The following is a 23,542-nucleotide window of genomic DNA, read 5'->3' on the forward strand; positions in this document are numbered from 1 at the left end:
GGAGGAGATAATGGTTCCTTTTCACTAATACTGGGGGTAACCTTATTAATCCCCTAATGGCCACCTCAGCACAGACACAGATTTGCACTTGCCCAAAGCTGGCGTGGATCAAATGCCCATGACCTCTCTGCCTGTAGTTGGAAGTACTGCTCATACACTACTATTTGGCTCTGGTGTTCCACCAAAGACAGCTAAAATAAGGAAATCTTAACCTGATTATATCTAATTCCAAATTGCCCAACAGCCCATGAATTAAATTCACTCAATCCACTTCTTAAACTGCCTTCTATAAACCACTAATATTTCCACATCGTTATATGGTACATTCAGTAATCCGATTGCCTTGGGAATATTTGTTTTTCCAAAACTTGTGGCCAAGGTACATAAGATTAGATCAGATGCAGCTTGTCTAAGAATGCTGCAAGGTGGGTGTACAGTATATCTGCTAGTTTTGAGGAACAGGTAGAAGTTCTCTTTCTCTCTTTCAAACTTTTCCAGCCACAGGCTCAAGCTGTGCTACCTGAAGCTGCTTCTTGCAGCATTTGGAACTTCTCATTTCGTGTTGCTGCTGGCCTTCTAATGCCAGAGATCACCACAGGAAATACTTGTATGGCACACCTCCCTTGCTACATGAGCAATCCGTACCTCAGCAAAACTTGGGATATTTTCTAGGTCTTCACAATGACAGAAGACAAGTCTCTCTGGGATTCACACTCTCCTGCTGGGGTTTTCTCACCATTCTCCATGTTAACATGAACCAACAGCTGGGTTTAAGAGATCTGTTATAAATAGTAACATCGTGCTGCTAGCGAGCTTCTTGGAAAGTAAAGAAAATACGTTATTTAATGCACTCTGACATTTGCTTTTCTTTCCCTATTCCTAAGCTGCAATTCTGTAAACATCCGTAACAACAAATGCACAGAAGTTGACTTCTTCACATAGACATAACAAGTGCTGCCTTGAGCCCAGGAGATGATATCCAGAACAGCTCACCTCCCTTCAGCCAGACAGCTGGCAAACTCTCACAGTAGGAAAAGGAGTCAGAACGTGGATGGAAATTCCTGATTCCTACAGCGTCCAAGATTACAACCTTTGGCATTTTATTTTCGTGGCTGCTCTACGTTGCTGCAGAAACTTCCTCCTTTTGCCATATCTTTCCATTCATTAAAATTGCAGCTTGCAATTAAACATTCTGACATAACATAGCTGAGATTTTTTGGCAGCAGCCTTAACCAGAGGTTTTCAGAGTTTCCTGCAGACAGCTTTAAATTTTCATATCCTCATGAATGCTCGCCACCTTCTTTTAATAACTTGAAAAAATAACCTTCTCTTAGGAACTTCATTGTTGCCGTATTTCCCCAGCATTCATTTACTGCTCTTAGAAATATGCCATGCACATGTATATTTATAGAGAGCACAGTGTACATATGCACCGTGTAGTTTGACATCTTACAGGGAACACACAGATTGCATAGTAGATCTAAATATCCTTACATTCAATATTTTCTTTATTAGAATGCATTTCTCTCTTCCCGTGGTATTGTAGCATTTCACTCATTTAAGAAATATTTATTACATCATTCAAAAACTTCAGCTCTTGATCTGTTATTAATTTCTCAGCCTTACAGATTCCGACTTTCATACACGGCAACACTAAACTATTATTTCTATGTAGTAAAATATTTCTTAGGATTGAATTTGACCTTTCTGCAAAGAGCTGGAAGTCTCAAGGATTTTCAAGTTATTCGCACTCTTAAGGTGCAGAATATATTTTATCTGTTGGAAGCATGTTCAGACAACGCTCATCTCTAATATGGACTTGAAATTGATTTTAAAAAGGGCCTTTCTAATCTTCAAACTGGCCCTAATCTCTTTTTTCTTCTAACATTACCTGGCAAATAAATTCTTAAAGGGATATTATCAATTTAAGAACTGTGCTTTAGTCTGGAAAAGTCTCCAAGAGATTAAAGAGAAGACATCCTTTCTCCTGTAAGTTTAATTTCTATATTTGACTGCAGTATGTGTGGTCAGTATCTCATGCTGGTAGGAAACAAAAGAGACAGAAATAGACAAAGGAGACCATAATAGCTAAAAAGTCTTTAAACTGCTTTTTAAAGTAGATTTGAAGTTGGTGGGACCTCTTCAAGTGACAAATGACTTGTGGAACTCTTGAAAGGCAGCTAAGTTCTGTCCTGCGCAGAGCATCCTCGGCTCCCATTGCAGACAGTGAGTGCTGCTCTTAATATGTAAATTTAAGCATTATTTTTTTTAGACTTGATCAGTTTTGCTGTAAACTCGATTGATCAAATCGCACACGAGACTTACGCTACTGTCCTAGTCCTGTAAACTTCACATGCAGAGTCCACAAAAGGTCTGCATGATCTGTTATAACATGCAACATATAGCAAAGAAACTTTTATAGCAGTTAACTTCTGAAATAAAGTTTAATCTTTAAACTTGGGCAGTATACAAGGTGCATTTTTGGCATTTTATGATGGTATCCTGACTCCAAAGTACAAATGTTGCTGTGGTTTATTTTCAGTTGATTTCTTTGGAATTACACTTGGGATGACCGATCTGTGTCCTACAGGAACTAGAGAAGCCATCAACCTCCCTACTTGCTCAGGCATATTTGTTGTGATTTCTTAGTATGATTTCATTTGTCTGCCAGTTTCAAAGATAAACTGGCATTCAGACAGCTCACCTACACTCTATGGTTACTTGGTGATAAACTATTTCACAGACCCTTCCTGTGGCATCTAGGGCAAGTGTTTTGAAACACAGCTCCAGTACACACATAAACGTGTCATCTTGTGCTAAAATGCCACTTCAGTGCCAAGCCAAGCCAGCTGGCTTTGGACAGAAAGTTCTTTTCTGCTTACGTGTGCAAACTTTATCACTTTCCTGTCCTTTTTCTCTTGCTGTCACAGTACTGCAGAGGTGGTGGCGGCTGATGGCAGAGTGAGAAGTAGTGTTCGAAATGTGTCCACGTTAGTCGAGATAATAAAGCCTGGTCCTGCAGCCATGTGTTGAATCCATCTGCCTTAAAAAGTATCTCACACAAGCTAATCAAATGTCTTTCCTTGTACTATGTGGAAGCAGAGAAAGATGAACTTGAGCTTCAGTTACTAAATAAAAGGAAGAAAAGTTTTGATGTCTGGCCCCAGTCATAGTTTGAGAGGGTCCAGACTCCTCCTGGGTTTGGATCTCTTCTATCTTTAGCTGCAGTTCAGCAAATCCTATCTGGAAATAAGCAAACATATTCTTTGCTTTCCCACAGAGTGAAATAAGAAAACAGGTCTTGCCTGAGACAAAAAGTGGAAGTCTGGGGCTGGTGGTTTTCTTTTGCTATTGGTGGTCTTGTTTTGTTTCTTTCCACTGGTTTTTAAGAAAGATGCAGGTTCATCTCAAAATTAGACCCTGAAATGAAGGGTGTTCAAACTCCTCACTGTGCAAAATGGATTAATGTTGTCTAAAGCCCATGGAAAAGTTCCTACTAACTCTAAAATCTGACCTGAAAACAGCAATACCTACACCAACATAAAAGGTGCAATGGCTCTAGTTTAGCAGCCGTAGTAGTTACAAGTAGATAAAATAACACAATTTACCCCAGCTGAACTGTTCCAAGCTAGGTTAAAACTATTACTCCAAAGGAAGACAGGTCCTGAATTTACCATGCCTTAGCTATCCCTTGCCCTGAGGACAGTCTGCCTTAAATCACCCAGTATTTCATGCAAATAAGCCCATGCAAAAAGCCGGCACAAAGTCTCGTTATCCCCTCACTAATTTTTGTCCACGCATACATACACAGTTAGAGTTGTTTGCGTTAAGCAAATTTTAAATGATACTTTCAGGGTCTGAATACATGAATGAGTGAACTCATTCAGGTACTGACATGCTTGACAGCTTACCATGCATCATCTGAGCCTCGGTAATTGTCCATGTGTGTTTGCTTCTTGCCTGTGGCCACCTCAGATGGAAGAAACCAGTTTCAACTTCTCTTTTTCTTGCCCCTGAGGTTAAGCTGACACACTGAGCTTCACATCTGCTGCAGGCCAGAGAAAGGCACACTGCGGTTACCAGGCCTCAGCTGAGGTGTGGTAGCTTGTTAAGGTGCTGGAGCTGGACAGCATGCCCGAGCTGTTGGTTAAAATAGGATAATTGAAGGCATAAATCAAAAAAAAAAAAAAAAGGTGTTAGCTCAGTTCAGTGCAAGTCAATTAGGAATGGATTTAAGCTAAATCGACACAAATCGCTCTTAGTCCAAAACAAAAGTGGCTACCCCACACTAGCTTAACTAAATCCAGGTCAGCTTAATCTAACAAAAATGGAAAGACTTTCAACTAACCATAAAGAGCCAAAAATGTTCTGCCCGATGCTGAGCACTGCCTAGGGCGTGCACGTTCACTTCAAGCAACAAATACAATTTGACACACAAACAAAGAAAGTGAGCCAAATTCACAGCTATCTCAGCAGACAATGCAGAGAGAGGACCACAGGCTGTGAATGCAGTAATACCTCCTCTGGCTCTGCTAGCAAATTTGGTTTTCTCTACTGTATTTTACTGTAAACAGTTCAAAGCGTGAGTACATAATTCTGCTTTATCTCAGAAATATGCAGTCCACCATTCAGCAACAAATATGGAACGATGCTGACACGAGCCTGGTAAAGTTTGATTGTAAACAAATACAAAACAGCTGAGTTTGTTTGCATTCTTTGAGATTGATGAAGACTATTAAGGAACAGAAAACGATACACATAGTGAAAAGCAAATCTAAGTTTCATGCATCTTAATGATCTGAAATATTATTAGTAATTCAGTCTTGTGGAATAATCCCTAATGAATAAAAAGCAAATAAAGCTTGATTTTCTCAAATGGCTTCACCCTTCATCTCTAGGAACTGTTAATGAAATTAGGGATGCATAGTCGAGATTAATCATCAAGTGACTATTTCTCCAATCCTTTACCAATGGGAGACTGAGATGTATGAAGCAATCTGGTCCCCCAGTTCCCGTTTCCTGGCTGAGTTAATTCTTCGAAGAGATTCTTTCAGAGAAAATATCCGTGGGAAACTATTCTGAATTCTTGCTGTTGTGCGAGACTTCAGAAGATCAGCATCCCACTAGGGAGGTCACTGGACGTATATGCACAATAAAATGATAGTCTCGCCCCTACAACATACCACATAGCCCCAGCAGCAAGCTGTGCTTCAAATGTATTCCTGTAAGGCTGTTGAGAACCAGTAAGGACTCGTCCTTCTGCAGCCTGTGGGAAAAAATAGTCCTTTCCCATGGTGGTGACTTGGCTCCTCCACCCAAGGTACAGACACAGCAGAAGTCCCACAGCACAGGGGATAATGTAAGTGCCCTTTGCTACGCCATAAATTTGGTTTGTTGCTTTTTTCCCTCACTCCCAACAGCTCCGTACACACAGTGCACAGTCACAGCAGGCCACACATCCTGAACACAGGGAAAATAAAAGTGTGGTATTATCAGGATAATTGAGTGTTGGAAAGAGAGTTGCCTCCAGCACTTTGTCCAGATTAAAATCTCACCAGTACCATTATCTGGGCAGTATCTGCAGTGACACGTGCATGCTATGCATCTCAGCCAGCAGTCTGGCCTATAGCGTTTACAAAAGCTTTAGCAATTCCTTTAATGACCCTTACAAGTCCTCCGCTTATTCAAAAGCTGAGATGCTGGTTTATGTGGGACAAACTTCTAAGACAGCAGATTGAAGCACTCCATGCAAATTGAGCAATTTCTGTTAACACATGTCAACTAAACCAGAGCTGCCAATCAGCCAAGCTGCTGCTCTGCGACAGCAAACATCTGAGGTACTGGAGCTCGAACTTAATCAACGTTATTTATTTCATCACGCAGAACTAAACCATCAGCCACTGCTCTTCACAGACACGGTTTTTCAGCCACCCCTCTGCCAGAGCGTATATGCTTTCTTCAGAGGAAATGCTGTGTGCTTAGCCCTCGTGTTAACCTTAAAAATGCAGCTATTAGAATTGATGTTTTGTCAGCCTCCGGCACCAAATTATGCTCTCAAGCAACCTTTTCAGGGATAGCTGAAGGAAGAAAACCTAAGCCATAGCTATTGTTAATCCAAGACCGAGCCTTCTGTTTGTATCAACACACAGTAACCAAGACCACAGGAACTGGAGCTAACACTGCTTTCCTGTCATCATGGGTGGTGGTGATCTGAAAGGTTCCTTCAGAGGATTATTACCTAAAAGGTGGAAGGGGAACTAATTTTAACACGTACACCACAAGAGTCAGAACCGAGGGATATATCAGGAGCCCCAATCAGAACAGCAAGCAAAGCCAAGCCATTTCCCTGCCACTATTTCTATAGCCTCAGTGAGACATTTCTCTGGTATGTATTTTTGCTCCCCCATCTTTAAGAGTGAAATTGTCATTCAGTTGCATTGCTTGCCTCCAGAAGCCCTGGGGATGCACGTTACACTGCTTACTCTGTGTGACTCCTCCTCAACAACGTGTAGCTGATCCCCTTTTCCATGCCAGCTCACTTCTGAGCCATGCAAAGGTGTTATTATAGTTCCAGCTTCCTTCGGTGTCCTGAAGACTTTGGCTCAAACCTCGCTTATCTGCAGTGATAAAGTTCCAAAATAAGAAACACATTGACTCCTGGTGCCTTCTCATCACGTTGCTACATTTACTTTTTCTTTTAATGCCTTCCTCTCATTGCAAGGCAGGAGTATATGCTGTCCTGTGCTCATGGAAAACAATTCATGTCCCATCCCAAAGACAGGCACCAATTTGAGCTCATTTCCACTGATGTGACTTTATAGACCACAGCTTCAGGCGTATCCAATGATTCCCTTTTTTCTTGCATTGTTTTGGTTCGTTAGGTTTAGCGCTGCTGACACAAACAGTGCATTTCAAAAGGCATCTTTCCTGTGGGCTCTGTTTACTCGTTAATGTGGCTACGTGTCAGCTGAAGTCCTGGGTGACAGCTTGCTTTGCCTTGGATTGTGGCACTCCCATATATGATTTATTGTATCTGAAGGGAAGTAGGGTTACATCTGTAGGAAAGCAAAGAAGAGTCATGGGAAAAGGGGAGCTGTAAGAAGCCCGGCTGTGAGGGGCACCGTGGAACTTTGACATTTAGGTTCCTGCACAAGATGTAATTTCCAGCTGAATAGCTCCGGCACTTACACAGCTTCACTTTGGCCCCAGCTGTGCAGTAAGTGCTACTGACATCTATCTTAAAAGCTGCTCACAACAACCTGACTTGATGTGGTTGTTTTGTTTTTGTGGAGGAAAAAGATGCTTCAGTAAATAGTCCACATGAGCTGGGCTGGAATATTTTGTCCAGGCCACTCAGATGGGAACTAACACAGCTGAGAAAGTGGCAGATGATTCTGACAGCTTGCAAATAAAGTTTTGCTGGAAAAACTGCACACTGAGTTGGTGCCCATGTAGCTTTCGGTACTGAGTTATTGGTACAGTCCCAGTTCTTTCCAATGAATCACATTTTCCTCAGTTCAGGATTAATCAACATGTCATTCAGATGTATTCTCAGACAATAAGCGCTATGATATGGATGTCAAACTATTTTAGGTCAGACTGTTTTCTATTTTTAGCTTAACTATTCCTCTGTAAGACTAATGTCTCAAGTTCAGAAAAGGCAACTGTCAGAATATACGAGCAAAATCCTGACTCCGTGGAGGGTCAGGGACAGTTGTGCCTTTGGCCAGCACAGGATTTCACCCCATGGGTCTGTTTCAGTTACAGTTTCTTCTTGTTCCAAGTGCCATTTTGCCCCCAGGAACTGAGATTGTTACTGAAATTCCTGCCTTTACAGCACTTTAATGTTGCATAAACACTGCAGGTGGGGGAGCATAAGTGCAGGTGAGAGGGGGATACTTGCTTTGAGTGAAAGGTAAAGTAATTCATTGCACCAGGACATCGCCTGAGACACCACATGCTGCATCCCAGCTTTTGCTATGGATCTATAATACCATTATCTGTCGTTCTAAGGTAAGACTGATTGACATGCATGTATTGAACATACAAAAATATCTGCGTTCTTGCATTACACACAGCATGTGCACATATGCACTTAAATATATACACAAAATGCCTTCTTCCTGAATCTTTAACAGTAACACATTGTGAAATTTCTTAAATGAAGCATTCTTCAAAATGAAGACAACGAGAAATTTTAGAAGGAAACAGACAGCAAAGACATCCATCCAAGACGGAGGCAGCTTTCCTTCTTACTCACAAGTTAGATGGCACAAACACATTCGTTCTTATAGACCTCTCGGGCTCAGAATTCCATCTGGGCAATCAGGTGTCACAGTCAGCTCCTGCAGAAACTCACAGAGCCAGTGGAGACTGAATTCAAACCCTCCCTGTTCATAGTCACTGCCATCCAAAACAGAAAAGAAACCCTGGGTATGCCTGCACCACAGATAGCCAACTGGAGGCCCACAGGATTTGGGTCAAGGCCAAGAAGCAGTTTTCTTTGGCCATGGAGAAGCAGGCTGGCTCTCGGGCTAAACCACATGGTGCTGCTCTTTGTGCTTGGGCAGGGCGCACAATAAGTTGTATTCGCCTCAACTCCATGTGGGCAGCACACTCAGTCTGGATCCTGATACTCTCATTGCAAAAATGGATTTCCAAATCCTACGCGTATTGGTTATCCCTGTCTACGTGTTTTTCTGCACACAAGACGAAAACTTGCTTTACCCACGGTCTGAGCTGGCCACAGCCCTGAGCCCAAGCTAATATCCTGCCTCTCAGCAGGCCACAGTAATTTGGGCATGCAGAACACGAGCTGCAGCTACATGGCTCCTGGTTCTTTTGGACAACAGCCAGAGTAAGCTCCTATCTGCCTTCAAAAGTCCACGCAGACATCGCTTATGTAGCTGGTAGTCAGAAGACCTATGACAGGAATGGAAAAATACTGCTCCTGCACAGTGTCGCCTGTGCTTTGTAATCTCTCGGTGCCTTTTCCAAGTGCTGGGGATCTTTAATTCTGACCAAGATTGCAGAGTCTAACTCGTCAACGCCTAAAAGTCAGCGAGTTCTGCCACTGTATGCCAGACATACAAACGTCCACACCATGGATCACAAAGAATCTGCCTGCTTGAGACTCAGTCACTCTCAAAAAAACCCTGCCTCATTTCTCACATTAGTTTGCTAATCTCCAGGCCATCATTCCTCTTTAAACTGCCCCATTGATTTAGTACCATCTTTGAAAAGAACATTAAAATTATTCCTCTTCTGCGGCGCTGCTGTGGTTCATTAATTATTTCATATTACCAACATAAAACTTGTAAAGTGAGAGAAAATTGCAATCACACGTTCTGATCCCAGAGTCAGGGACTGGCTGTGCTCTGCCTCTATGGCCCCTGCCCTCAGTGCTCACTGCACAAACATGCTAAGAGTCATCTGCTGCTTTGAAAATAATTAGAACGCCACACTCCGTATTAGAGCTCTTTACACTCAGCCCATAAGAAACACATTTTGGGCTGTAGTAATACAAGCACAAATTAGCTTTCAGAGTCATTTTGGACTCTTTTGAGACCTTTTCTTTCTCTGCCAGAAGGAAAAAGAATAACATGGCACTCCGATCCCTTTCTCCACCCAGGCACAGGGGCCTCCTGTATACACGGTAATAAGATACATTTTCTTTTAGAAATCTGCAGATATTGCAGAACAAACGATGGCTCTCCTTATCCTGTTACACATTACGAGCTGGACAGGAGATAAATATCAGCATGGAACAACACCCCCATTGGCTGTACTCAGCTTTAATCCGCAGTGGAGATGTGACTGGCAGCTCTCCCAGGTGGCATGCTCCAAAGGATCGTGTGTGCTTTGCTGGGGGCAGCAGCACTGAGAGCACCGCAGCCTCGACCCTGCTGCCAAGTGAATGCTAACAGGCATTCAAGACCCTGGTGCACAGCCCAGCTGTTGGAGCTGACCTGCTGCTCCTCATGCAGGCTGTGCTCCAGGGGATCCTCCTCTCCAGCTCTGCAAGGACCCTCTGCACTAACGCCAAGCATTCAGGCTCACCTTTGTCTCTCGCTTCTTCCCACCATCTCCAGTTCTACCCTTTTAGGTCTCGCTCTCTAACTGGTGAGCCTGCAGAGTGAAGTTGATTATCAATTCCTCAGTCTTAGCAGAAAGGGAGCAGCAGAGTGATGTTCTTTCCAGTGAGTCAGTGCTTCTTTGCTGGAGGATGTGTGACTCACCAGTCCCCACAAGGGCTGCCTCCCTCCCCCAGCACTGTACCTCACCTCCAGCCTCTCCTATTCCCATCTCTCCTTTAAGAAAACATTTTCCCATAGTCCTTCCTGCTTTTACTGTCTTTGCTATAACAAGCTCAGAGACTGAGGAAACTGGATGGCACTCTCGTTTTCACATAAGAAATAAAACTGTTTTCCACTTTCCCTGCTCAGGTACACATCTGCCTGCCCCTCCAGACATGCACAAAGCTGTGCAGTCACAAACCTGTCTGCAAAGTGACTTTCAAGTGAGGACTCTTAGAAATAGCAGCTCCTCACCTTAACATACTAATTCCAGGCCACAGGTAAGATCCAAGCATTCTTCACCCATCTGCCCCGTTGTTAAGATTCCTCAGGGGTATGTTTCCCAAGAACCTACTCTGATAAGTACTGCAGCATGGATTAATGAAAAGCAGTAACTGCTGATTGAACCAAAGAATCAATGAGCCAGTGTTAGAAATCAAGGAGCAGAGTACTCTTCATCAATTCTAGTGCACTGGTGCTCACTTCTTGTGTCCTGACTTCTATAGAGGCCTATTTATCTGAAAAACAAAACCACAGCACATCTGTAAGATTGGGAGGTGAGACTTTGTAACTGTAGGTTACAACTGTAGCTGTATGGTTCACACCAGTTTCAACACAAGCCAGCAGCTGGGAGGGCAGACCCTGCTGGTGGGGGATCTCTCACAGGACTAAAGCCACAAGGTCAGCTCATGCAACCCCAAACACGGACAGAGGTTGCATGGAGAGGGCATGACAAAGTCATCTGGTGGATCAGTGATCCTGAAAAAACTCTTCAGCCTTTAAAACTATCCCCTACCCAAAAGGAAATGCCAAACTTGTAGCAGTTCTGCTTGTTTCTCTCCTGCAGTGAAAATCTTTTGCCTGGAGGAGATGGGGTGAGCTAGTTTCAGAGCAGAACACATGACACATCTTTACCACAGTTTGAGTGAACGGAGAGTGTGCTCCTTGGGGCAATCCCTGCCTCTCCCTCAATCACGAACTACACCACGGACACAAAATAAGGCGCTGTATAAATAACAGCCCTGTCTCCCTCCTGCTCTAAAACGCAAGCAATTTAAAACAGCAGCCTTTCTTACAGGGAAGAGCAGAAAGGCAGCATTTTGAAGCTACTTTCTTCTCCCTTGTTAACAGTAAGCCCAGCCTTCTGCTCATAAATAATTCATATGGCCTCTTTTTCCTCAATTACACTGTAGTGTCAGATTCCACACTCTGCCTTCCCGGAGTGACTTTCTGGCTCTTCTGGAGACAGCAAGGCTCACTTGGATGTCTGGAAGAGCCACAGACTCATTAGACTCAAGTATTCTTTCCATACACCGGTTAAAAGATACAGAACACCTTTGTCTTGGAGTTTTGGTAATTATCCCTTGCTGAAATGCTGAGTGACAACATGTTTACAGTAAATCGGTTTTTGCTTCAGCCCAGCATTTGTGGTGTAGATTCTAAATACACTCAAGGATGCAAAGATGAGCCGAGAGGAACAGAGCATAGTTTGTGAGCTAGAGAACACATAGAGCTGAGAAGAAGATAAGGAGCACTCTTGGAGAGCCAGCAGAGAGACAGAAAATCACAGGTAATTCAGTTTGTCAGGTGGGAAAAAAAAAGCACAGACAAAAGAAAACAACACTGCTGCCTCTCCTGCCTGCCATCTTTTTGATTAATTTAAGTTTAGCTTATAGAGATGAGGAACCAAGATTTCTGCTCTGCTATCAACAGCTTGCTGCCTATACATCCCAGCTCATTACAGGGAGGCTGTCTGCTCTTATGCCTTAAACTAAGCAGCCAGAAAACATTAGACAAGTATTGCATGTTGTAGATTGACAACATTTAAAACCTAGATGGCCAAGCTACTGATATAATTTCCATACTCGTTAACCATGACATCTCCAGTTCTCCCCCACAGCATTCTGTCAGATTCAGCGGGACCAAGAACCTGTCTTAGCTGCCAGAAATCATTTTGTTCCTCTTCCATGGATTGGCATTGACTGAATATACTCCTACCCCTCAGAGCAGAAGTTTATAGAAATCTCCTTCCAATTTCCCAGCTGTGCATCTTGCCTTCCCTGCACACACACATGGTCTATTAGCTGTCCAGAGCTATGCCCGTCTAGCTGGCAGGCTGCCTGTTCACAAGCTGCTCCAACAATTGCCCTTGAGCAGAAGCCAATGCCAAGTCCCCTCTCAGGAGTTCATGCTCTGTGCTAGCACTAACATGATTGCATTGGATGGCTTCACCCTGCTGACAACGGCCTCTTAAAGACCCCAGGTTTGCTGATGGCAACAAGCTCCCAAGTATTTTTCAAGTTAATTTTTGCCAGGTTGTATTGTCACGGTGGTCTCACAGACAAGTAATCTGTCAGTGGCAGTCAGGCTTGCAAACACAGTGTGACACGGGAACCTGGGACTTATGTAGTTCTCGTTATAAGAGACTATTTCACATACAATATAGCTGTGCTTATTCTCCAGTGTTACTGCTGAAAGCTGGATACTGGATGTGCCAGGAAACACTCGATGGGAATTCTGAAAGGGAAGCAGTTTACCTGGTGGGTATTAAAAAGATGAGCAATGGCACTTCCAAATAACCTTGCCTAAAAGCCAAGTAATTTTACCTGCTAGCAAATCTTGCCTATAACTGGTAAGCAGTTTACCAGGTTCCTACAGGAAGACAAGATGAAAGTCAAAATATCAGGAGGTTCGTGTCTGAAGCACCATTTGCCTTGTGAAAGTGACTGAGAAACAGAGGGGGAAAAGAAAGTGAGTCTATCTCAGGGTTTAGGGGATTCACCTGGAAAAGGGCATAACTACATTCTGTCCCTGACACTGCAAGCCTATGATTATTGCTATGAAGTACAAGAGTCAACAGGAGGGGAAAAAAAAAATGTGCTTCCACCCACCTTGTATGTCTCAAGGGACAAATGGTGTCAGCCAGCACGGCCGCAGCACACACAACACGCTATCGAGATGCCTGAGGTCAAACTCTCACTGGCGCTGCCTCACAAGGCATGTTCCCTGGCGTTAGAGCAGCTATGTATTAATGGCACACATCACGTACTATTGGTAACTATAGGCCATCCCACACACAGCCCCACCGTAGGTCAGATTACTTCTGCCGGTGTCAACGCGCTCTGCTGTATGTTCAACAGGAAACAGCAGAAAAGATGCTAAATCTGGAAGAGCGGAAAGCAAAGCATGTCAGTGCACGTGCATCTCAAAAATCCTGCTAAAATATGAAAACACTCTGCGAACTTCAGATGGAAGCTGCTCAGAGGAACAAAGAAGAAGTCACTGTGATAGGCTCGACCCCAGTCAGGAACAACGGGGCTCAGATTTACAATGCAACCCAGGCTGAGTCCTTGCAGTTCCTGGAAAACATGAGTAGTGGACTGGTGCATTCTTTTATTTGCTATTATCTCCCGTAGACATTCATCCTGATCTTAACATCTTTATTGTCCATATAGAGCAAGCTTCCTCTCAGACAGAAATGAATGTTCCAGTAAGCTTCCTTAGACAAAAACAAAAATTAAACAAAAAAGATCCCTTTATAACCTTTAAAAAATGTCCAGTTCATGTCGTGACTCAAAGTGCTCTTTGTTTCACCAAGTATAAATCCCAAATTCTACAAAGAAAAAAGCAAAAATGAGAGGAAGAAAACTTCTATCCTACACCGGTTAAATAACAACGGAGCCTCGGTTCCAGACTGATTACAAAGAGAGGGAAACAGTAGGTAAAGTCAGGGTTGTTCTTTTGCCTGAAGGACAACAGCTGCTTGTCCTGAACCCCACAGCCAGTGCCAATAAATATGCTGAAAGTTGCCACCATTTTTTTAAAGAAACCTCTCTCTCGGGGACACAAACACAAGAGCTTCTGCTTTAAAATGCCAGCACAGCTAAGTGAGCAGACATGTCTTGCTTTTCAGTACACCTATCATTTTGCATGCTATCCACGTGATGCAGAAGACCTGTTTGCTTGCACTGGTCTTCAGCCCTTCCAGCTGAACTCACTAGCAACTGTGGAGGGAGAGCAGTGCTATCATGAAGCCCTGTGCATGCTGCCCTGTACAAATGCTTCTCCCAGAAAGAGCAGATTGGCCAGAGCAGTGTGAGGGTCAGGGCTGCTGCCCCTGCCTGGGCAGCCATCACCTCTGAGCCTGCCATCCATCCCCCATCTTTAACCAAAGCTTAATAAATCATCTCTCCTGCAAAAAATATTTTGCGACCTCTGGTGAGAGACGCGTTATAAATCCACGTGAACATTTCCTCTGATTATCAGTAAATAGTCTTGGATTGTTTGAAATTGTTCCTGCCACTGATATCGCTGATCTCTGAAGAGATAAACATGAGCTGATGGATGACTTGTCTGCAGGATCTATTTCAGCCGCCCCCAGGCAGGATATTTTCCATGCTGGTAATAATAAATCTTATTATTGAATGTCATCAAATGAAAGCAAAATTATGGTAAAAATAGGCACAGTTATGTATTTCTTATTATGTAATACTAAAAATGATTTTTCAAAGACTGGGGAGAGCTTTCATTTCCATTGCAATGTTTTGCAATGCAATTCTTTTACCTACTTTGAATTTATCTTTTCCTTTAACAGCCTCATACAGTCAGGCAATGGGAAGAGGCTCCATCCCAGAATAGAATGTCCTCTCTTCAGGCCTGGAAGGTAAGTTTCTTACCACATCTGAAACTGAATAAGAACAATGTCCATTCTCACAGCTACCTAGGCTGCCTTTGAGTAGCACTCTTAATGTGGCATTTTGAGGTATCCCTAACACTACTTTATACGTTATTCTTGCAAAGGAAGCAAATGACATCTTTTCTTGTCACTTAATAGAAAGGGTTTAAGGCGAAAGCTGTCACTCACTCTTATTGCTTCCAATTCCTTTCTAAAAATGATTGTAGCATTCCAGGGAGAAGTTCTACCTTCATAATGAGAACAGCATTGAAAAACGCTTGTGCCATGTTATTAGTGCCAAGCTCAGAACTAAAGATCTAAGTAACTTTCTAGGATCTGTTACATACAATCAAGCCAAGGCTTTGTACAAGGATGGCTGGGCTGCAGAAGGAAAATGTGCAAATCCACATCTCAAATTCAAGATGTAAGCATAAGAGAGAGCTGTGAAATAAGATTACAGGTGGTCTACTTACCAAGCGCTGTATTCCACCATTGTGTTACCCGCACAGTATTGAAAATCTTTGTCTCCAAATGCAATGCACCAGACAGTGAATGTGTGGAGACAGAAGAAAAGGGCTGAAGAGACGAACCAGTCTGAGGCAATATTTTCATGATAACTCCTAATAGAGGCCAGAGACATTTGGCCTACTGAGCCTGGAGAGAGAAGCTACAGTGAAAGAAATAACTTGAGGGACAAGTTAGAGCTCGGTAGATGCATCCTGTATGATCTCCATGCAAAACCTACTGCTCTGCTCTGAGTGTAATTTGATGGTGAAGAAGAAAAGGGAACGGATGTGAGAGCTGAATAACTTGCAGGGAATTTATCAGCTCCCTCAGGGACTCAGTTGGACACGGCAAGGAAGACAAACAGATAACTGGGGAGAAGCGAAGCCATAGGAGAATAGACTGGCTCTGCCAAAACACAACACAACCATGAATCTCATGAACAGAACAGCAATTCATTGTGTTATCATGGCATTCATTTCTGGCTGCAGAGCTGTATGAGATGGTTAACACAATTAAAAACAAAAACCAGCCTGAATAAAAATACAGTTGTCCTTGCAATTCCATTGGCCTTCAGAGTAACACGGGAAACCTCCTTTTCATAGCTGGAAGGCAGCCTGTTTCATTTAGATATGAACCTGAACATCCAGATCAAATTGTCTATACTTTTCAGTAATGCTTTGGCATCCAGTAGATTTTCAGCATCATGAATATATGTCAGGCTCCATTGGAAGGGGACGTTTTGCTTCTCAGACTTATTTGAACCTGCACACTATCATCAGAAAGAGCACAGACTACACTAGCTGAACTTGGAGTCCCACAACTAAAGAAGAGCATCGTATGCCGTAGTTCAAAAGGAGGCACTAAATTAACTCCCTAAGGCTGGTTCCCTTCTGCCATTTATTACTTAACATCGTGCACCTGAATCTTAAGGGAGAACCTTCATGTTTGTAAGACAGATGAGAGAAGCTTCACAGAACTCCCCACAGACAAGCTCTGTTCTTTCTGAGCAGCAGAGCCAGTGCTGAAAGCAGCTCAAGTGCTTTCAGATCTCAAGATTCTGCTTGGACTTGAACATCACAGAACGCAAAACCAGATTCTCTCTTGTCTGCTCACTTGGTCACCATTCTGTCACCTCATACACAACTAGAAAACCTACAGAAGGTAGTACAGAAGTATGCACCGCCCAGTTACAGCTGTGCTCTGGCCACGTGGGCACAGCGGTAGCACTGTGAAGTTACGTGGTACTCACTACCCATGGATGACTACAGACAAAGCTTCCACAAGGCTATGGAGCCTCAAACATATTCTGATCTAAACAGTCCTTGTTTAAATAGACTTCACTTAGAGAAGAGAAAGCTACCAAACACTTGGCCACGCAGAAGGAGATGTAAAGCATACCCTGGCTGTGAACTCCAAGGTAAACCCAGTAAATACATCTTCTTTAGCACATCTGGCTAATGCAAGCTGTAAGAGTGTCTATCCTACCAGCTACAAGGGAATGAATAAAAGAATTGGGCTTATTAGTTTGTTATTCTCCAATTCCAGCTATTACAAGACAGGCGCTGTGTTTATGATGGATTTATTTGGAGAACATTTTCTCCCTGCCCACATAACTGCGAATCAGACTGAAGCCAAAGCAGTGCTGGGGGTTAGAAAAGCTGCAGACATTCTGCAGCACCACATGCAAGCTCAGTGCTGCATAAATGCACACAAGATGAACCAGCAATGAGGTATTGGCTTAGCAGGCAGAAAGTTACATCCCGTTCCTCACTGTACCACAGTGTACTCCTATAGCTTCAGCAAGTCCCACACTGTGAGGTAATGCTGTGAGAAGGGGGTAGAAAATTCAGGAACACACACACAATCTGCCATTTACTCTTCCAACAAGCAACTTCTGTGTTCTTGGAAGCGTTTATTTTAGCCTCAGCCTGCACAAAATGTGGCATTTCTGACCACTTCTGAGCAGCACTCCAGCATCACTGCCTTTCACGTACCACAAACCAAGGCTCCACATATCGCTGTGGCCATTTCACCTGCACTTCAGCACACATCTGCCTTATCTCCCTCTATATAGTCAAGACACTGTGCCCACAGGGACCAATTTATTTTTCCATCACCTGTAGCTTCCTTCATTTTACGTAGGAAGATCCTAGCAACTTCTAACAAGGAGTGTTATGAATAGTCTGGTAACGCCTCTTTCTATCCCTGTTAAGTTTCTTATATCATTTTGTGAAGTCAATCCCTGCGAAGTCCCTATAACGACCTCCACTAATTATAATAGGATCCACTGTTGGACTGCATGTACATTAGCTGTAGCTTCACAGATTTATTTCACGTTACTGCTGTCTTCCAGTATTGAGGTATTTATTCCACTGCCCTCAACAGCTGGAGGTTGTAGCAGCCCTGACAATACACAGGAGAGGTTCCCTCAGTACAAAAGTTTCCTTGTGTTTCTGACTGTACATGAATCATGGCTTCAGCCTCATCCCTATATGTACATCATCCTCTTTCACCATTAGCATCTGAGCATTCAGACAACTGCCAAATTGCAGGGCAAAAACACAGTGCACAGAGATAGGATCCAGTGTCTTTGTGTGGGTTGTGATTTGTATTCCGTGCTACAGAAGCCCATAAAAATAAGCCAACCCATCGATTTATGACTCAGGTCAGACCATTTTCATATAATTTGAAAGCACGGCAATTCTAAATTCTGCTGGATTCCTGTTGCTGTGTCACGAAGAAATATAGAACAGAATGAAACTCGATGAATAGAGGTAAAGCTTCACCTTCATGAAGCCACAAATTCCATCAGGGTGGCTCAGGTCACAGCTGCTGAGGATCTCTGAAGTATTCAGATACTTTGTGAGTGCTAGGACAAATGTGATCTGAAGTAAAAACAAGAGCCAAGCAAGCTTCACTGATATTAATACTTCTTATATTGCTGTTATTTACATGTCTAATAACTAACACGCATTTCACTCTGGGCTTCAGAAGGAGAACTGCTGCTACCCGGCTTGGCACTGTACTGTCAGTAACTGAGGGCACTTCAAACAGTGACATTATGGACTGGGACACCCTATATGCATTGCTTCATTGTGCCCTATTGAAAACCACAATTCACCAGAGGGCCATGAATTTGTTTCCATGTATTTTAAATGCCTTCGTAGCAAATCTATAAAACAGTGTTCATACAGGTTTCTTATTGCTAATGCATACCCTCACGGGATTATCTAAGTGCTCTTGGTACAGACCCTCTGATAAGCCTTGGAAGCAGCCAGCAGCACATCTAGTGCTATCAGCAACACCTTATGAAAGGAACGTCATGGCAAAGCACTGCCTAGTCACAAGACAAAAACCACCCAAGTGCTTACAGCAGGGTAGGAAATACCATATTGAAATAAAAGCATGACAGGGGAAGAGCATGGACTTGGGGTAGGAAATAAATAAAAATCAAAGCTGCTTCTAAGCTCCTGGTTCCTTTGTCATCAGATCAGTGCACTATACAGAAGATCTGCTGGGAGCAAAAGCCTTTTTGTGAAGCTTTATCTTGGCCTTCAGCAGACAGAATCGACAACCTCAAAGTGGCAAAAACCACTTGCCAAGTGCCACCTTCAGCGAACAAAGGCACACAACACCATGCACTGAACAGCAAACTATCAGCTCCCAGGGGGAAGTGTCATTTTCACATCAAGTTTGCTACATGAGAGTGGGAGAGAAGCTCCAACTGTTTTGAATTCATGTGTCAAGTCAATCGCAGGAACAGATAATATTGGAGTTATATAAAATTTCGGAAGGAACCCCCACCCACCACCTGCAACACTCACTCGCCACTGTCAGAACAGCTCTATAACTGAAGACAGCGCTGACGAGAAGTTGTCCTCACAGCTTTCTGCAAAGTAGATGATAGGATCATTATAATTTCATTTTACATATGAACTGAGGCAGAGGACGAGTGTCTATTTTTGTTCCTATCAGAACACTATCTAAAAGTCCCCACTGGACCTGAGTGCGAGCTGCTTGCTACAAGTTTCAAATCTTTCCATCTGATCCTAGAAATGTGAATTCTCAACAGACTCAGCAGGATCTGCATGGAAGGAAGGAAACATTAGCAGTCTGCCCTGCAGATTGCTCCAACTTTTTTTTTTCTCCCCCTCCTTCTTCCTGCAGGGCCTTGCCATCCCCTCCAGGGAAATCAAACCAGCTCTCTCTAGTTTCCTCCAAATGCCTTAGCTTGTGAGTTCTGCTCATGTATAGATGGCATCAATGTCAGAGCTGGGAAGTTAGATATCAGAAGTTACGTTCAGGAGAGCAGGTACAAGGGCAAACTCAAGCACACAGAGCTGTGGGTCCTGCACTTCTCTGCACGCCTTACCAACTGTGGTCTGGCTGCCTCCATGCTGGCAAGATTGCAACAAGGGATGTCTGTAATGTATTCCTGCCCATACCTAAAGCAGTCAAACAGCATTAAGAAGAGTTTGGGCATGCACCAAGGAGCTGAGCTTCCTCAGCTCTTCTCTCTGTAAGCATTAAGAGCTTCCTCAAGGGTCATCTCCAAGCCCAGGCAGATGAGCTCAGTGCACATGGTACCTCAGCATCCTGGTGTTTTGATGCCAGGCACAAACCCACAGTGTCAAAAAGCAAACAAAAAAACCCCACACAAACAGGGCTTCCCGGTGCCACATACTCACACTCCATCTTCCTAGCAGCCCTCTCATCTCCCTTTGCACACATTCCATGATAAAACACACGCACCAGAGCTTCATGCTCTGCTGTGCCGCAGCACACCAAGGAGGAATTGCACCTGCCCTGATTTTCCCCCAACCACCATTAGCCAAATTAAAGCTGTGCCAGCCCTGTCCTCTTTTACAACCGCTGTGAGAGAGCAAAGGGAGAAATCCACAAGGGGAACAGATGCTGTGGTCTGAAGAAAGAGAGAAAGAAAAAGATATCGTCGCTCTCTGAAAGTATCCAGAAATGTTTCTATTCAACTCATTCAGGCCTACACAAGATCAGGGAGAGCGCAGGACTACTGTGAGGAAAATCTAGGTCACATATGATCACAGCAGCACAGCTGCCATGCTCTCAATGGCCATGTGAAACAAGGACTGCAGCAAGGACCTCTCTTTGCTGAAGAGGGGTGTTTTTTTTTTATTTTCAGTCCAGTTTTACAATTTCCCCTCATTAAGGTGCATTTTCCGGCAGTGCTGTGAGTACATTTGGGTCTTCAATTGGGGTGAAGGATTTAGCTATAAATCCCTAAAATGATTCAGTAAGTGGAATTTCTGTAGGATCGTTTAAATAGTTTATAGGCTGCCAGGCAGGATTTTAATCTTCTAACAGTGACAGGAACAGTGTTACTTTCCTGCTCTTCTGAGTGCCAACACATTTCTTAGTTCTCTTTGTTTTATCTCTGATGTGGAAAGATGCACATTGCCCCCATTTTCATTAAGGAAACACGAATCTTACGCTATTTCAATACACCTGTGAAAACTTCAATTGTCACATTCAGTGCCCTCTTTGTTAAATGCACGGCTCAGTACTTTGGCCCCTTCCCACCCTTTAAACTGCACAAAATAATAGATATCTGCACAAAAGTAAAATAAGACAAAAACAAAGAAACCACAACGAGGACGAGGTTGCCCCAAATCATTACCTTTGTTCTTCTAATTAAAGAAACCCTCTGTAACCCTCCCTTCTCCTCTTTCCTACACCTGAATAAAAACAGGAAGGATCTAAAGCCAAAATACTGAATACTCGCGCAGTCCAGGGGATTAGAAGGAAAGGACAAATGTTTGTGGGTGCCACGCAGCTCAGCCAAGCATCTCAGAGCAGCATTCATTGCAGAACTGCCAGAACTCCTCACACGGGCAGCTGTAGCACAAGCAGCTGTGCGGCTGGGGAGCAGGAGGAAGTGATACACAGCACAAGTCAGGAAAATAAAGCACAGAGGATTCCTTTTGGTGGAAGTGAGTACGTTACAGATAAAGCATTAATAAGGATTCGGTCCCCCAAACAAGCAGCTCAGACAGCGGAGCAACAGGAAACCAAATCACCTAACTGCAAAGAAACTGACTCATGCCTATTGTTAGTCACAGCCATTTGTGTCCCAAGCCTGATGATGCTGCAGCCCTCTCCAAGCCCCAGGACCAGAACATGCTGCTTCCAGGCTCGGGGAAAGAGGGGGTGACACTTGGGACTTCGGGCAACAAATTCTTTGAGTCATGACTGTTAATTATATACATTAGTATGTTTCAAAAAGGCAGGCATTTGAATGCATGACAGCTGCAAGAGCAAAGACTTCTTTCAGTATCTTAGGTAACGCGTCTATTACCAGGGACTAGAAATAACGTCCCCACTATTATATTCGTAATTGGGCACCAAGTTCACCCTGGACCAAGATCTCACATGCCAGGTAACCCTGCCAGTACAGCCCCTCTTCTCTAGGTCAGTTTTCTATGGTGGAAGCCCTGGGGGTCCCCAGTGATCCTTCTGATGCAGCATGAGCTCTGGGGGGTCTGGGCACAAATTGCTGTTGGCCTGTTCCATAGGAACATCTACATTCAGATTTGGTGAGCGGTGGAGGCGCGCTGTGCTGCACATTAGCTGGTTTGAATTCCAAATTCTAATCAGGTGAACTAAGTAACTTTCAGTCTAATTAGAAGAACGGTAGGGTTTGTTCTTAATCCACAACCATTTAATCTTCCGACTCATTAACTGTGCACAAGCTCTATGAATATGTATATATGGAAGGGAAAAAAATTATTTGACCTTGCCGAGAATGACAACACACAAAGTAGGCGTGCGCTCACCTTTCATCACACTCATTTTATTATGGAGATTCAACAATTCCTATTGCTCCGAATCAGACTATTGATGCTTTTGGGAATCCTGCAGCCAATTATGAACCCAAGTCCTGATGAACCATGGAACCTGTAATGATTAGCACAGTATATACAGGGAAGATGACTCCCTCTGCCAATTTACATGCAAATCAAAATACATGTGCTTTAAAAGGTCGTACCAGGAAATGTAAGTCCTGCACCAACAACTGAGTTGAAGAGAGGAAATGCAGAGACAAAAGATTCAGAGCACCAGATTGGATTTGGTTTAGGATCTTGAATATCCTGTTCCAATACATCAATGTCATGCATGCAATTGCAAATGAATAACTACTCATATCCTTTAAAAAACGCCTCAATTTTTTTGAAGTACGTAGTTTTCCTATACACACATACTGTGGTCATACTATTTGCACTGTATAATAAGGAGCTCAAGTGACAGAGATCTCAGTTCACACAATTATTCCATACCCCCAGAACAATAAACATGGGTAAATTCTCTGATTTTCCTCATAAGATTTTATGAATGTGCACTGGGACTGTGTCAAGTGGCCTTGCCTCATTTACTCATTTATCCACTAAAGGAATTCACTTTAGGAGTTGCCTAATTACCCAGTGTGTTTTGGGCAGTAAACCTGGAAAATATCTCACTAGGAGTCATTCGTGAAGCATGGATGCAGGTTTAGGTTGGAGACAAACCTAAAGATCAGCAGCTACAGAAAATTCTGGCTCAGGGACTCAAGGACTGCTGTGGAGCTGTTGGAAATCTCTCTCCAAATCTCTAACAGGACAGGGGAGGGTAGCATAGAAGCCAATTTCTGTTCCCTTCCACAGCTGAGTTTTATTCCTGGAGGAGACCAAGCTGTCCCATCAGGATGGTAGAGACACAACAAACAGTACTAACTAAAGAACTCAGCAAGGGAGAGAACCATAAATCGCAGCCAGGAAAGAAATGCCACCAAGAAGACCCCAAATACCAAAAGGAACCGTGTTAGGGAACCACAACCTCCTGTAGCCTGCAACAGCTGAGAATGAGGAGAAAAACATGGGTCTCTGCTATGGAAATAACATGGCAAATCCAGTTGGAATGGGAAGACACAAAAGTAATTGGAGAAGGGCTAAATTTCCTTTCGTTTTTGTCTGTTTGTCCTGTTTCCAGCCCTCTGCCATCTCTCTTGTTGTTTATTGAAAGCCTCTATGGAACAAAACTTCAGCCCAGGCCCCTG

The 23,542-nt window shown here is 43.4% G+C and overlaps 1 protein-coding gene and 1 long non-coding RNA gene across 4 annotated transcripts in view; one reads left to right on the forward strand and one right to left on the reverse strand.

The window, feature by feature from the left end:
- MEF2A (myocyte enhancer factor 2A) overlaps positions 1-10,229 on the reverse strand; it is an 87,635-nt gene extending 77,406 nt beyond the window's left edge. For 2 of the 3 annotated variants that reach the window (XM_085515269.1, XM_085515270.1), the window contains exon 1: positions 10,060-10,229. The gene's annotated coding sequence lies outside the window, so the exon portion shown is untranslated. Of the gene's footprint in view, positions 1-3,911; positions 3,935-10,059 lie in introns of those variants that run through there. The other variant, XM_085515271.1, reaches the window with a different exon arrangement.
- The window catches only part of LOC146758434 (uncharacterized), a 32,984-nt gene that overhangs the window by 2,511 nt on the left and 6,931 nt on the right, over positions 1-23,542 (forward strand). The window contains exon 2 of the long non-coding RNA XR_014934285.1: positions 14,890-14,958. This is a non-coding gene — a long non-coding RNA (uncharacterized LOC146758434). The remainder of the gene's footprint in view (positions 1-14,889; positions 14,959-23,542) is intronic.

The sequence above is a fragment of the Coturnix japonica genome, chromosome 14 (assembly GCF_054131305.1).
Source record: "Coturnix japonica strain WE chromosome 14, WE-NBRP24, whole genome shotgun sequence".
Taxonomy (NCBI): domain Eukaryota; kingdom Metazoa; phylum Chordata; class Aves; order Galliformes; family Phasianidae; genus Coturnix; species Coturnix japonica.